The sequence below is a fragment of the Malurus melanocephalus genome, unplaced genomic scaffold (genome assembly GCF_030028575.1).
Source record: "Malurus melanocephalus ecotype Western Australia unplaced genomic scaffold, MMel_1.1 scaffold_2, whole genome shotgun sequence".
NCBI classification, from domain to species: domain Eukaryota; kingdom Metazoa; phylum Chordata; class Aves; order Passeriformes; family Maluridae; genus Malurus; species Malurus melanocephalus.
The window spans coordinates 2,852,306-2,865,542 of record NW_026623234.1 but is presented as its reverse complement, the minus strand read 5'-3'; the positions used below and the strand labels follow the sequence as shown (position 1 = coordinate 2,865,542).

Below are 13,237 nucleotides of genomic sequence, written 5' to 3'. Positions count from 1 at the left end.
CCCCACAAAACAAACCAAGCCCCACAAAACAACAAAAAACAAAACCAAAACAACAAAAAAACCCAAAGCAAAACAGCAAAACCCCAGCAAAAAACCTCAACAACAGACAAACCAAAAAATTCCTTCTTCTCATTTACCAATATGCAGTCAGCTGAGGCTGGAAGGTTAGGACAGCTGAGAATAGAAACTGCAAAACCTGRAAGTGGGATTTTTAGCCAGATGATAAGACCATTTTTGAGAAGAAATGAAAGAAGGTAGGGAAAGAGAAAGAAGGAAAGAAAAGCAGCCTGGGTTATTGCAAACTAAAGACTTGTRGTGAGAAAGGGGACAGCAAGAGGTTGAGGGGGAAGAGTTGTGATTTTGAGTGGCCCAGGTTACTGGATAAAAGGCTAAAGCTCATCACAAACCTTCTAAGGCTTTCCAGGAGTCCCCAATAATACCAGACTACACATTTCTGAAATTGCTATGATTAAAAAAAATTCATTAAGTTATGCAAAAGTATATTTAAAACCCATTCTTTCTTTCTCCTGATGAAGACATGGATCAATTATACATGACACATGAACGCTGTATCATTTTTTCCACACCACTCCCCCATCCTCACTTTATCAGGAAGCAATGAATCACAAACATACCTTACATCTCTGGTTTCCAATTCATGCTGACTACATGGTWCTAGAATTTGGGGGGTAAATGTGGAAAGCTATTATGTGGCAGTATATACTTGTTCATTTCAGGGACAGTCAGACCAAACATCCCAAAACCTGAATCCATTCTTTTCTGCAGTTTCCATGTTAGAATTTGAGTCACATCTGCTTGCTTTCTCACGAGTTAYGGACTCAAATAACCAGATTTACTATCCCTAACAGGCTTTGAAATATAATAGTAGCTGTGCTGGATCAGACTAAGGTTTATCATGGCCTTACAGTCTCTCCAGATAGCAGCCAAAACCAGATACCTTCCCTTGCTTTGACCACAGGGCAAGCATACATGATGACTCCCTGCATGCTCTCCAAGCCTCTAACCACTTGCTGACAGGAACTTCCCTGAGCTGCATGTGGCACCTATGAATGAGCACTCAGCAGATTTCTCTTCCATTAATTTCTTCAACCTGTTTTYGAATGCATGTTTTCAGCATCTGTAGCATCATGTGGCAAAGTATCCCACAGCTTGAGGCTATACAGTAGTCAACAGCATAGCAGCTAAGGGGGAACATACAACRTAGCAGTACAATATTTCTACAGGCTAATCCCCAGGACCTGAGTAGCAGTCAGTTGAGTATGTATCTCCACAGCAGTTGCRTAGACTTTATAGAAGTCCAGAAAAATCCAGCTTGGTAGAAGCAAAAAGGTCAAAGAACAAGGAAGACCSTTTTCTGCCAGCCTTTTTCTGGACCTTACATACTTCATGAGCCTATGTCAGTCAGCAGATCAAATTGGATCTGCATGCAGACATAAGGAAGGTACTTAGTACTGCACAGAGGGGCAGAAAAGAACAGCTGCTGCTGTCACCCTGAATGAGCCCTAGAAGTTCAAACAGATTGCCAGTCCTCCCTTTCATGCCCATCTATTCTTGAAATACCATGTATTGTGAGCCATCAAGGGTCTGAGACCAGGGAAAACCAGGAAAACTAAATATATGTGCCAAAGTCTGAAGGTTATTTTACAGCAAAGAYGACAGGGATACTTTGTGGACAGCCTAATTTAGCAAGAGTCACCAAATGATTCAAGAGGGCTGGCAGAGCCTACATAGTACAAGCAACACAACTGGAGTTATATTGGGTTGACTGGAGTTTTATGTGGGCCAGTACTACATACAAGACTCCTCCTGATGCCACTGCCACCTCTGCTAAGAGGAGGCTATCTAGCATATCATATTTGCAGGGCAAAGGAATGTTTATCCCTACCTTCCCACCCTTCTATATCACCTCTCACATGCAAGAGCTACTTAACACCTCACTGCAGCTCCTGCAAGAGAAGCTCTYTGAAGAAAGAGGGAAAGAGTGACTACATTGCTATTCATTTCACACCTCCAGAGAATTATGGATAAAGGCATCACAGACAGCACTACAACCAGCAACATCAGGCAAACTGAACCATGCAAACGACAGCTGTAACCATTTCTGCTTGCAATGTTAGGAAAGATACTTCCCTCCTTCCCTCACATACCTGCTCTCACTTAGGAGCCAACRTAATTATTAGGCCACACCTGCTATCAACTCCCTATTAGGTTATCAAAAAATGGCTCTTGTTCTTTAGCTGCAGAAAGGTGGAGTAGCTCCTGACTGTCTCACTGGTACCGAGTTCCACTCAGGAWAATGCCAGAAGGCTCAYTGCAATAGAGCTGTTTCTACATTTAAGCCATGTTGTTACTGTCACTCYTGATYCAGTCAGGGACAMAGAAAGATCCTTGTCTTCAGACCAAGGTGTCAGCCTAAAACCTTCCCTTTCAAAAGCACGTGAAAGTCATTGCACATCTTAGGGTGTGCCTTGTTGTTTCATGCTTTCACAGCTTCTGTACAACAGGGTCCTGAGCCACAAAGAAATCTTCTAGACCCAAAAGTAATAATAGCTCTTCTCCATTGAAAGCTTTCCCTCAGGCAGGTAAACCACAGAAATCCTCTCCATCTACACCACATTCCAGTACTTCCAGCCTCCAAAGGCCTAAGGCACCACTTCTATGCATTGCTTGACTGCCTCCTGAGACTCTTTGTGAGGAACTGTTTTCCTAAGTTTGCCAAGATCAAGCCTCTGACCRTCAAATGCTCAAAGGGCTGGTGCATGCAGCCCTGCAAGAATTCATCCACAGAAACAAAACTTGTACACTGYACCAGACAAGGCCTTCTGCCCAAATTCCCTTTCCCAAGTACAGCAGCAAATGCTGGATAAAGACATGCATAGGAACGAACTGAGTTATCTTTATCTAGTAACGGAGGCTTTGGTGGAGACCCATTTTTACTGTAAATCAATTTCTATGTAGGTGCTAAAGCCAAGCTAAGCAAAAGTTTTAATCACTAATAAGCTGCTACTAACTAATTTCCACCTCAAGACACAAACCACCACAGGTTAGGAAGGCGATACTTTCCGCAGGCAATTTGTTTGATTCCYGGGTCATTCTTCTGAATAGCACACAGTTGTCAAGCTATTCTTTTCACTCCAGAAACACTGGCACTCTGGTATATGGTGCAGATAAACATTTCAATCTGAACAATCCAAATACACAAAAATATGGCAGCCCCCCCTCCCTTACAGAATGACAAGCATGAAATCTCTTTTTTTTCTGTTAACTTGTCAGAATGAAACTAGAGAGYTGAAGCCAGGAGGTTCCACATGACTCCAGCTGTGTAAGGAGCTGGATTGCTGCTGATACAGCAGAGCTAGGAAGGTCCCCAACAGAGAGAACGAAGTGGGCCATGGGACAGGGTGTCCTTTCCAGGCTCACCATCTCTGGAATTGCACATCCAGTAGCTCTGAACCAGTATGAACTGGGATCATGTCCAGTAATATGCTCTCCTCTGCTGTTACATAGGAGGTCTGGTATTTACAGGTGTACTCACCTTTCTAAAGAGGGTAGTAGTCTTTGTCTACCGCTAAAAAGGATGCCAAGTATCATGAAGGTCCTCCAAAACTTCCCTTAGAGGTATTTATTTTATTGCAGTGTCATAGCCTCAGCAGAGTCACCTGACCGAGAAAGGGACTAAGCCAATGTTTCCCAGCCTCTCCCTAAGGACAGGAGTCTGCCAGGGCTGTGTAATACAGTTTCAAGTAAGATTTCAGCTCATCTCTCCAGCCAGGGAGAAGTCAGAGAGACATCAGGCAGAACACTAACTACACATAGAGGTCACCTCAGCTATGTGCAAGCTTGTCACCCAGCCYATGATTCTCTAGAGATCATGCAAAATTCTCCATGATTATACCAAAGTACTAGAACACAGTCAAGATCCCGTTCCAGTTGAAGSGCTGACCCCCTGAGCCTACGTGCTTGTTCATTATGCTCTCTTATTTCAGACCACAGCTTCTTTAGCYTACTCTTCACATTCCAACCAAACTAATGTACCAATGACAGATATTCCCCATGTGTGACCCCAAGCTGTTTTCAAAGTGTACATTTAGGTCTCGATCCTTTCTATGTTTATTAGGTATTGCCTGTCAACAGCCAAGGCTACAGGATAGGCTTCTACTAATACATCGCTGCTGACCTAGGGGTTAAGATTCCTGGCTTGATATAGCTTTATCAGGCAGAAGTTGGTTTATTAAGAAAAAATCTTTCTTTTCCAATATGATGTAGAGGATCTTTAATATTACAGGAACACAGATCTGTTCTGGTTAACATAACAGTATGAGACKATGTTAATGAAGGGATGTAGTGGGCTATTAAGGTACATGTAAAGTTTTTTGTATTAAAAAAAAATTATAATCGCAAATATAGAGTTGAAGGAGGGAAGGAGCCAGTGCTGAACCACTGGGTACCATACTCAAACAGGGCAATAGGCTATGTTCATTTTTACTCAAAATGGTTGCTGGAATAATTTAAACATGTATGTTGTGTCTATGTGTTTAGCAGCTGCAGCTGTTCTTAGCACATTCAAGTTACCAGGAACAGCACTACTTGAGCCTGGTTTCTTAGCCCTGTGAACAACATCACTCCGTTCCRCTCCTTACTCACAGCATGCCCACTTTCCAGCTCTCACACGCCCTGTCTTACCACTCTCCCAGGGCAAGGTTTTAACCCAGGCAGATGTTGAGAACCTGTAATCTCTACTGTCCCACTCCCTGGCCTCTTCACTTGTTTGATTCTATGMTGGATATTTCCCAGGGTACTTCCCATTCTCCTGCATCAGTCTCTGCAAGCAAGCACCAAGCTTGCCAGCAAATATGTACACTTCCCTTTTCCTCAGAGAGGAACCCCAAACAACTGGAAGTTCTTTCATACTAAATCACTGATAAACAGGTGTTTAAATCTCTACTCAAAGCTAGTATATCCCTCCTCAGCAGTCTCAATCCACACCGAATGCCAACATTTTCTAGGAYTTAATCCACATCTTACCTGGTTATGTTTTTTTCTGCACTTATTGACTGGTAAGATCAACAGTTTATCCCGTAATACAGTTGCYTGGAACTTAGTAGAGGTAACTCACTGTAGTAGCAGGCTGGGCCGGTCTAGGCTCTCCCACTGCGCTTGGAGTAAAAAGTTTGGTTTGTTTGGATGCGAACAGCACTGATCACAACAGAACAAAGTGCCCCAGAGTCATCTAACCCTGAGTAAAGAAGGCAGAAATAATGGGAAGTGCTGATCAGGGGTGTTTCCTGTGGTTGCAGCTAGGGAGCCGGTAGGGGGAAAACTCCATTAAGTTCCTGCCACTGGAATMTTCTCCTGTGATTGACTCACCTTGCAATGCCCAGCACAGGGATCAAATTTAAATGAATGCATTAGGAAGTCTTATGGAAGCAGACTGCAATCAAAGCAATCAAACAACCTCTGTTTGGCTCTGTGTGAGCCAAACACCAGTTAGCTCCATTCCAACACTGAGCTTCTGGCGCTTTCTTTCTTCACTAGACTGCATAGCAGTCAGAAGTCTCCAGCCTTCTCTGCTCTGTTCTCCCACTTGGAAGCCACAGTGAGTTTTTAACCCATCTGCAATTCTCCAGCTTCTGGCTTTCCTTTACCAATAGCTGCCTTTTCTACTGGCTGTTTTTTGAGGATGAGGAATGGGGTGTAAGAGTTAGAAAGAAATTTGTCCTTCAGACCAAGTRTGTGACAATCATATGGCAAATTAATTTAAAGTACTGCATTTCTTTATCTATGGTTATATCAAACAGATTCCTCGTTTTATTTGGTAAAAGCTGATTTACTAAAACTGCTTATTATGTAAATACTTTCCTTCCAAATACTCATACAATGGTGACAAAAACATGGAAAGACCATCCTTAAGGCATTTCTGAAGCTCATCCAGTTCCCTGAAGTTTTGAGYCCCAAGCAGGCTGCAGAAAGAAGTACAACCAACCCCTTGAATTGAGAGCTGATTAAGATGAGTGCTAGGGCATCTCTTTGGGTAAAGAAGGATGAGATTAAAGCATCACAGGTGTGACCAGTTCCTCTACTTTGACACAAGGCTCTTTTTTCACCTTTTGTTACCAGAGCTAGGTTTACTCTGCAGGAAAATCTAAACAGCATTAAAACAACTGCAACTGTAAGGCAGATTTCAGCACCATATGAACTGGAAGGACTATAGAGTAGCTTTTACRTAGTCATTTTGCAGAATCTTTTATGAGACCAGAGATGTAAAAGAAAGCATCATTTGCTCTGTGGACTGGAGAAAAACTTATATWCCCTTCGTAGCATCTCTGGGTTCAAGAAGAGTTTGGCAGATCAGCCACTTTGTAGGTACTCCACTCTCAAAAATATTCATACACCCTTGTGACAGATTTCCCAGAGATACACACAAGGCTGAAGTAGGAAAGCCATTAGGAACTGTCCTGCACTGTGGAGATTCATACTTAATTGAATCATAGAATGGTTTGGGTTGGAAGGAACCACAAAGATCATCTAGTTCCAAGCTCATTTCCATGGGCAGGGATGCTACCCCCTAGACCAAGTTATTCAAAACCCCACCCAACCTGACCTYGAGCACTACCACGGATAGGGCATCTACAACTTCTSTGGGCAGCCTGTTCYAGCAATCCTCAGAGTAAATCGGTCCTCTAGTTTAAAACTATTCCTCCTTGTCCACTCACCATCTGYCCATGTAAAAAGTTGCTCTCCCTCTTTTTTATAAGCTCCTTTTAAGWACTGAAAGGCGGAAATTCTTCTACTGAAAGGCCATGAATACTTTACACATTCTTCTTGARGTTCATTGCCCTGCATGTCACGGAGCAACTTTTATCAACTTTCATAGTATCTGCACAGAATCTGCTCCTTGGTATCAGTAGTGCCTCTTAAATTTTTGGATCTCAAGCTGAAAAACAGTACTATTAACACTTTATATCCCAAATAWTATTCAGAAGACTTTAGGAGAACACAGGCAAATGGGGCAGTCAGCCCAAAGCACACACATGAGAGGATAGATTTTAACTGTTCAGCATCACTGGAATGTCATTTGCTTTCTCAGTCCACTGCCCAAAGGAACGATCTCAGTTTCTGGTCCTCAGGATTCAACCTGACATGTGAGGAAAAAACACTGGAAGGCTTTTTAAGAAAACTACATGCACAACAGAGCAATCCAGTTGGCTTTATTTCCCTGCAATGCTTCCTGAAGCAGCTCAAAATGCTAGCTGTTTGCATGCATTGGGGTACAAGCCTGCTGGAGTCAACAGCAGGCTTTCACATGAGTTTCCACAGCTCACCAGTCCCCATACAARGAAGAGCTGACTGAAAACATCAAGAAGCAAAAGTAAATACCTGTAATTAATAAAGAATTGAAATATGCTGCCTCTTCTCCCAGTCCTCCATAAAAGCTTCTTGTCCTTGTCAGAAAAGGCAGCAAGGCCAGTTCAGAGCTCTGCACAGCAGTACTGCAGCTGGTGCAGCTCAGCACCCTCAGGAGTGKGAGAGGTTCGGCTCAGCAGCAGGGGCATTTACTGAGGGATGGCAGGAAGTTACTACCAACAGAAAATGGGCTGTAGGTGACTGAAAACACTATGTCCCTAAGACCCCAGGAGGCAAGTACCATATCTTCCTGCAAACAGAAGAGACATAGCTTGGGCAAACTTACAGTAGAGACAGGCTGAAGGCTGAAGACTTGAGAAGGCTGAAGACTTGCTAACACTGTTACTTATGGGCTGCCTGCAGCAATTCTAACTCCTCTAGCCTGGAAAAACTTACTGATGTGCTGCAATAGAGTCCTACCAGTCACCTATTAAAAGAGCCTAAAATCCCACATAAACCTAATGTCTCTGGATCCAGGCCCCTGGTACCATGGAGATCTCTCATGTGCCTTTTCAACAAACTACGCTGCCCAGTGACAATCACTAGATTTAACACACAAATTCCAACTATCGCAAGGCTGAAAGGCTTGTTCCCATCATCCCACTCACAGCAAGCAGAAACCAGTGAAGGCTCAAATGTAATTAGGATGCKAGTCACATTTACTGCCTTACAGCAGAGCCCAGCTTCAGCCCACATTTCAGCTTGAAGGAACTTGAAACTAATGTACCAGACACTGAAACAAAGCTGCATGATTACAGCAGTGGATGCACCAGGTTCTTCACACTGACATTTTTCTTTGTGTTGCTGGAAAAACTTGTGCCCAAACAATCAGAGTGCATTTTGATGTTAAATTACAGTGGTCACCATGTTGCAAGGTAGTGGCAAAAAGCCACTGCTTGAACTGCTTCTTAACTGCTCCGAGGATGGAAAAGTTCTTTTGTAATTCTTCAGAGAGCAAAATGCTAAACTCTTCGTGAAAATTTCCAGATACTGTAGTCACTGTTTTTTGACCCATCTACTAAGGTCTTAGACTAAAGTATTAAGGCTTTTTTTTTAATCTGACTGACACAGTTGCCTCTCACAGAGTACCCTCTACACCCATCACACTGAGCAACTAGTGATAACACAGCTTGCCTGATCACAAAGTCTGTTTTAAAAAGATAAGAGCTCCTTAAGCAGCTCTCCTATTGTTCAGGCATTTCCCCATAAACTCTCAAGAGCAGCCCAAATTCACAGATCACTGCTCAGCTGATGGCAAAAATAGAGGCAGTTTATTAATGCTCTCTGATCAAGAGCATAGCTTTTTCCACTCAGGCTACAAGCAGATACTTTTAGCTTTTGAGGTCCCCAGTTCAATTCCTGGATGCCAGCCATGACACAGACCAAACAGCTCAAACAACAACTGAATAGTCTCCAGCCCTTGAGATGGTCAGAAAAAAAGAATATATAGTATTTGCCATGCTTGCTGATATCATGAGTTCTGATAGCTCCTCATATCACCCCTGTTGTGGTGACTACAGCATTCCTACAGCTTTGCATCTCGTAAGTCACATTATGGTATTATTGATCTTATATATATATATATATATATAGAGAGAGAGAGAGATATGCATGTGTATATTTATTCTCTTGTATATATTTATTCTCTTTTTGTTGGAAGTTCATAATCATGCAGGGAAAGCCCAGAAGATTCAGGCTAGGTCTTGTGTTATCCACAAAAACCTAAAATGACTAAAAGCACCAGTCATTATCCTGTGAAGAAATTAATTTGGGTCTATAAAATTTTCAGGCTTTTTTGACTTGGTTACACACATAGTCTGCCAATGACCTGCAGCATTTTGGCACAGTCCACTTAGACAATTCTATTCACTTGCTGTCATTTGATAATGGAGTTCCAGGTGGGCAGTTGTTCTCAGGCCKGTACATAGCTGACACATTGAAGTTACTGCTTTTTACAGTCTGAAAAGAAGACAGACTTCAYTTGTACAAGTGCAGGCAAGCTAGAGAACCTCAAACACACATGTCAGAAGAAAAACAATAAAAAAGCCAATAAAGCAATACAATAGACCAGGCACAAAATAGGGAAGGCAGCAGGCAGCTGATCAGACTCACACATTCATTCTGTTCCAAGCTGCAACTCAAAGGGCAATCTAGTAAATATTTTAGGGAACTTCTAGAGAAATACCATTAATTACACTAATCACTATCAATGCAGACTCCTCATACAAAGMCTATTGCAGATTTCAGGGAAAGGTGAATCCTTGCCTGAAAGAATGTGCCCAGTTATGCAACCCATGGGGAGAAGCTTCACTTCGAACTCCACTTTGGTCTCCACCCAGAGACCAGCTCACACCTGGAGCAAGAAGTATCTGGGCCCTGTCATTTTAGCCCACACACTGCAGTAGTGCATTCTGCTCTCATTCCGCCCTGAGAATTACCTGAGTAACCCACTGTAAGGCTTAGCAACTTCTCAGTGACACTTCAGTTCCAGGGTGGAGTGGGAGGCACTGCTTGGGCTCTGTACTGCAATCAATTACCATCATATCAGAAATTCCTTTGTGYGAATCAGATCGGCAGTTGATTTGAAGGGGGAGAGAAGTTCATCTTTATTTTCAGGAAGTACGGAGCACCAGTTCCATAAGGAAGGTCAAAGAGCACACAAAAAGGCGAGACTCCTTCCTAGGGCCAGGAACAAGTGTCTGATGGTGGTCAGCTAACCTCGCCCTCACCACCAAGCCCTGAGCCTTCTGCATGCCAGAAGAACTGAAGCAAGCAAAGAACACATAGTTGGCACAGAAAGTGGTGGAACAGGTTGACGCGTTTGGGCCACGCTAGCTTCATTTATCGATAGCTTTGCAGAGATCATGGAACCCTCCTCCCGTGCCCAGTGACAAATCAGACTGCCTTCTCAAGCACTGGATATTCAGGCCCACTAATACGCTCCTTGTTTATCAGCTTTCTCCTGCCCTAGGCTGGAGAGGACACGGTAACCCCAGCAGCCTGCCAGGGGCCCGGTGACACGGCAGCACCCCAGCCCTCCACTCCCCTCCCTGCTGTCGGCAGCCAGAAGAGAGAAAGAGGACGAACAAGGACAGAACTGTCCTGTCTGCCGAACTCCGGCTCACAGAACGGCAACACGAAACCCCCCGAGAGAAGGGACTGCAGCCCTACGAGCACGGGCCCCGGCGCGGCCCCTTTCCCCAGGGGGTCCTGGGAAGGCGCTTTATTCCCCACTCTCCACAGCGTCGCCAGCGCCCGCGGCTCCGGTTTCAGAGTGGGAAGCGGCTCTGCGCGGATCCGGCACAAAGAGGCCCCTGTCCCCGCGGCGGAGCGGAGGCGCGGGCTCCGGAGGGAAGGAGGGGGAGCCTCGGCAGCCCCCAGCGCCGGGGCAGCGGGCTGGCCCCGGGAGGCCGGCCGCGGGGCACCCGGCGAAGCTTCGGGATGCAAACGGAGCGAAGCTCTGCCGAGAGCTTCCCCAGCCCTTCGCGAACAACCCGCCGGGGTCCACAGCCCCGCCGCCCTTCCAAGCCCCGCGTGCTGCCGCTCCCCGCACCTACCGGGGGGCTCCGCCGCGCTTCCAGACAAACCGCGCCGAGCCGCCTGCCGGTCCCCTCCTGCCCGCAGCCAGCGCCCAGCCGGGCACCGCCTCTCCCACCCGCCCCCTTTCCATGAGGAAACTTTTCCCTCGCAGTTGCCAACGCGTCCCGAGCCACGCTGCCCGCCGCGGGAAGGCGGCGCCGGGACCAGGACAGGCTCTGCCGCCAAGACCCCCGGCACCCCCCGGTGCACAGGTCCGAAAGACACAAGGCCCGGGAGCGGAGCCCGCAGCACTGACCCCGCCGCTTACCTCGCAGGCGGCGCGGCTCCGCAGGAGGCTCGGCGGGCAGCAGCCACCTGGGCGAGGCGCGGGCTGAGCCCTCCCCCTATTTCAGCCGTGGGACAAGGGGGTCCCGCCCCGCCTCCAGCAGCTCCCGCGGGGCGGGCCCGGGCTTGGGGCGCTCCGATGGCGGCGGCGGGGCAGCTCCGGCGCAGCTCCCGTCTCCCCGCCCCCGCCACCCGGCCCTTGATCCAATTAACGGGAGCGAGCTCTGCCCAGGCAAGTGGGAATGCCTGCTCCTGTCATCCCCCCCCGGCTCGTACCTCCACTTTGGGGAGGAGGGGGACAGAGAGACGTCTGCCTGGTCGGGATCCTCGTCGTGGCAGGTGCCAGGGGCGGGAGGGAGGCAGCTCTGTGGGGAGCTGCCCGCTCGGCCCGGCCGTGAGGAGTTGGGCTCCTGCCGATGAGTTCGTTCATCTGTGTGCTGTACCGGCCWGCTGACCTGCAGAGCCCGGAGCCGCCCCAGTGTGTTGGAGCGGAAAGTTTCCCAAGGCCGGGTCCCCCACAAGTGGAATGCTGTGGTCTCGCTTGTGAGCGTGGCATGGGTCACTCTCCTTGGGCTTAGAGAGCGGCATTATCTCAGTTCGCCTCGCCAGCCGTCTTTTTCTTTCAGCCCGATCCTGCTTACTGTTTTCAGTCATGCTTTCGTTCCTCTGAAAACCTGTATCTGAATAATCCAGACCTCATCTTCAAGTCCTCGGAGCCTCTCAGATGACACCAGTTGTTTTCCAAATGCCAGGGAGTTTGCCTGCCAGCGTTTCCTTTTGTAACTGCCCAGCCCCGAGTGCAATTTCCCCTGGAGCAGGGCTTGTACAAGGAGCACTAGGGACCTTGCTGGCTTGCGTCCTGTTGACTGCTTCCAAGTGACTTGGGACACAATTCCAAGGACCAGCTGTGGGTTTGCAGTGATGTTTATTTAACTGGTGGAAAAAGGAAAGACTGAGAGCCTTGCAGAAGGGAGAGAGGAAAGAGCATGCCATAAATCTTCCACTTCTCTGGAGCAGCACTTGGGTGTTTTGTCTTTCTTTACAAGTGCCCTAGATTTCATAAGAGCCAGAAAAATAACTWTGCTGATGCTCTTCACATATAGTGAAATGCTATGTTAGGAAGTGGACATTAGAAATCATTCCACTTAATTTCTTTTGAGATCATTCCTGTTCACTTTTACCAGCATAGGGTCCCTGGAAGATGGGCACCCATGATAGGCCATCAAGCTATGGTGTCACCATGAACATCCTTTAAAAAAGTGAGGAAAGATGCTTGTCTTCAAAGTTAATCACAGTTGAGAGTACAACAATCACTCCGTCTTCTACTAAAACAAAACTGAACCCAACTCTTTGGCATAGATACTCCCTAATTCAGTTAAGTTCTGAGTTTTTAATTCCATTATTAAATTAATGTACATTAATGAAGGTCAGAAAAGGAAAACACCTGTCATCCTTTAATAGTCTATATCCAGTGTTTGCCCTGTGTTATGCTGATTTCTATATTGATATCCCATGTGCATCTAAAAGTGTCTAAGATATGCTGTCCATTTGGGACCTGGCCACTGCCAATCCTGATTGCAAGGTGAGGTTACTAAACAGCATGGCTCTTGCAATCCTTTCTTCCAAGGCCGGAATGGCTTGGGAAAGATAGGGTGCTCAGGTAAATGAGGTCATAATGATGGTGATCWTTTTGTTCATTTTACTGGTAAGTGCGGCTTAGTAATGAATATAGGACAGAAGGAGATGAGATAGCATAATATTTACTTCTTCATGTCTTTGGGGTTTTATATTTTGTTTTTACTTTTTTCATGGAATACAGGCTTGTTTTCATACACATGGCAAGCTCTAGTTGCTATACAATGGTATATACATCAGTGGTGAGACTAAAGTAGCCAAAAATATTCATGCTTTGGACAAAGATCCTGGAAACAAGGAGGCAGAGCACCTA

General features: G+C 46.1%; 1 protein-coding gene across 3 annotated transcripts in view; it reads right to left on the bottom strand.

Moving 5' to 3' along the window:
- Positions 1-11,439, bottom strand: part of PACSIN3 (protein kinase C and casein kinase substrate in neurons 3) — a 24,916-nt gene extending 13,477 nt beyond the window's left edge. The window contains exon 1 of one of the 3 annotated variants that reach the window (XM_057364796.1): positions 11,273-11,439. The gene's annotated coding sequence lies outside the window, so the exon portion shown is untranslated. Of the gene's footprint in view, positions 1-10,982; positions 11,063-11,272 lie in introns of those variants that run through there. The other 2 variants (XM_057364812.1, XM_057364807.1) reach the window with 2 other exon arrangements.
- Positions 11,440-13,237: the final 1,798 nt, after the last annotated feature.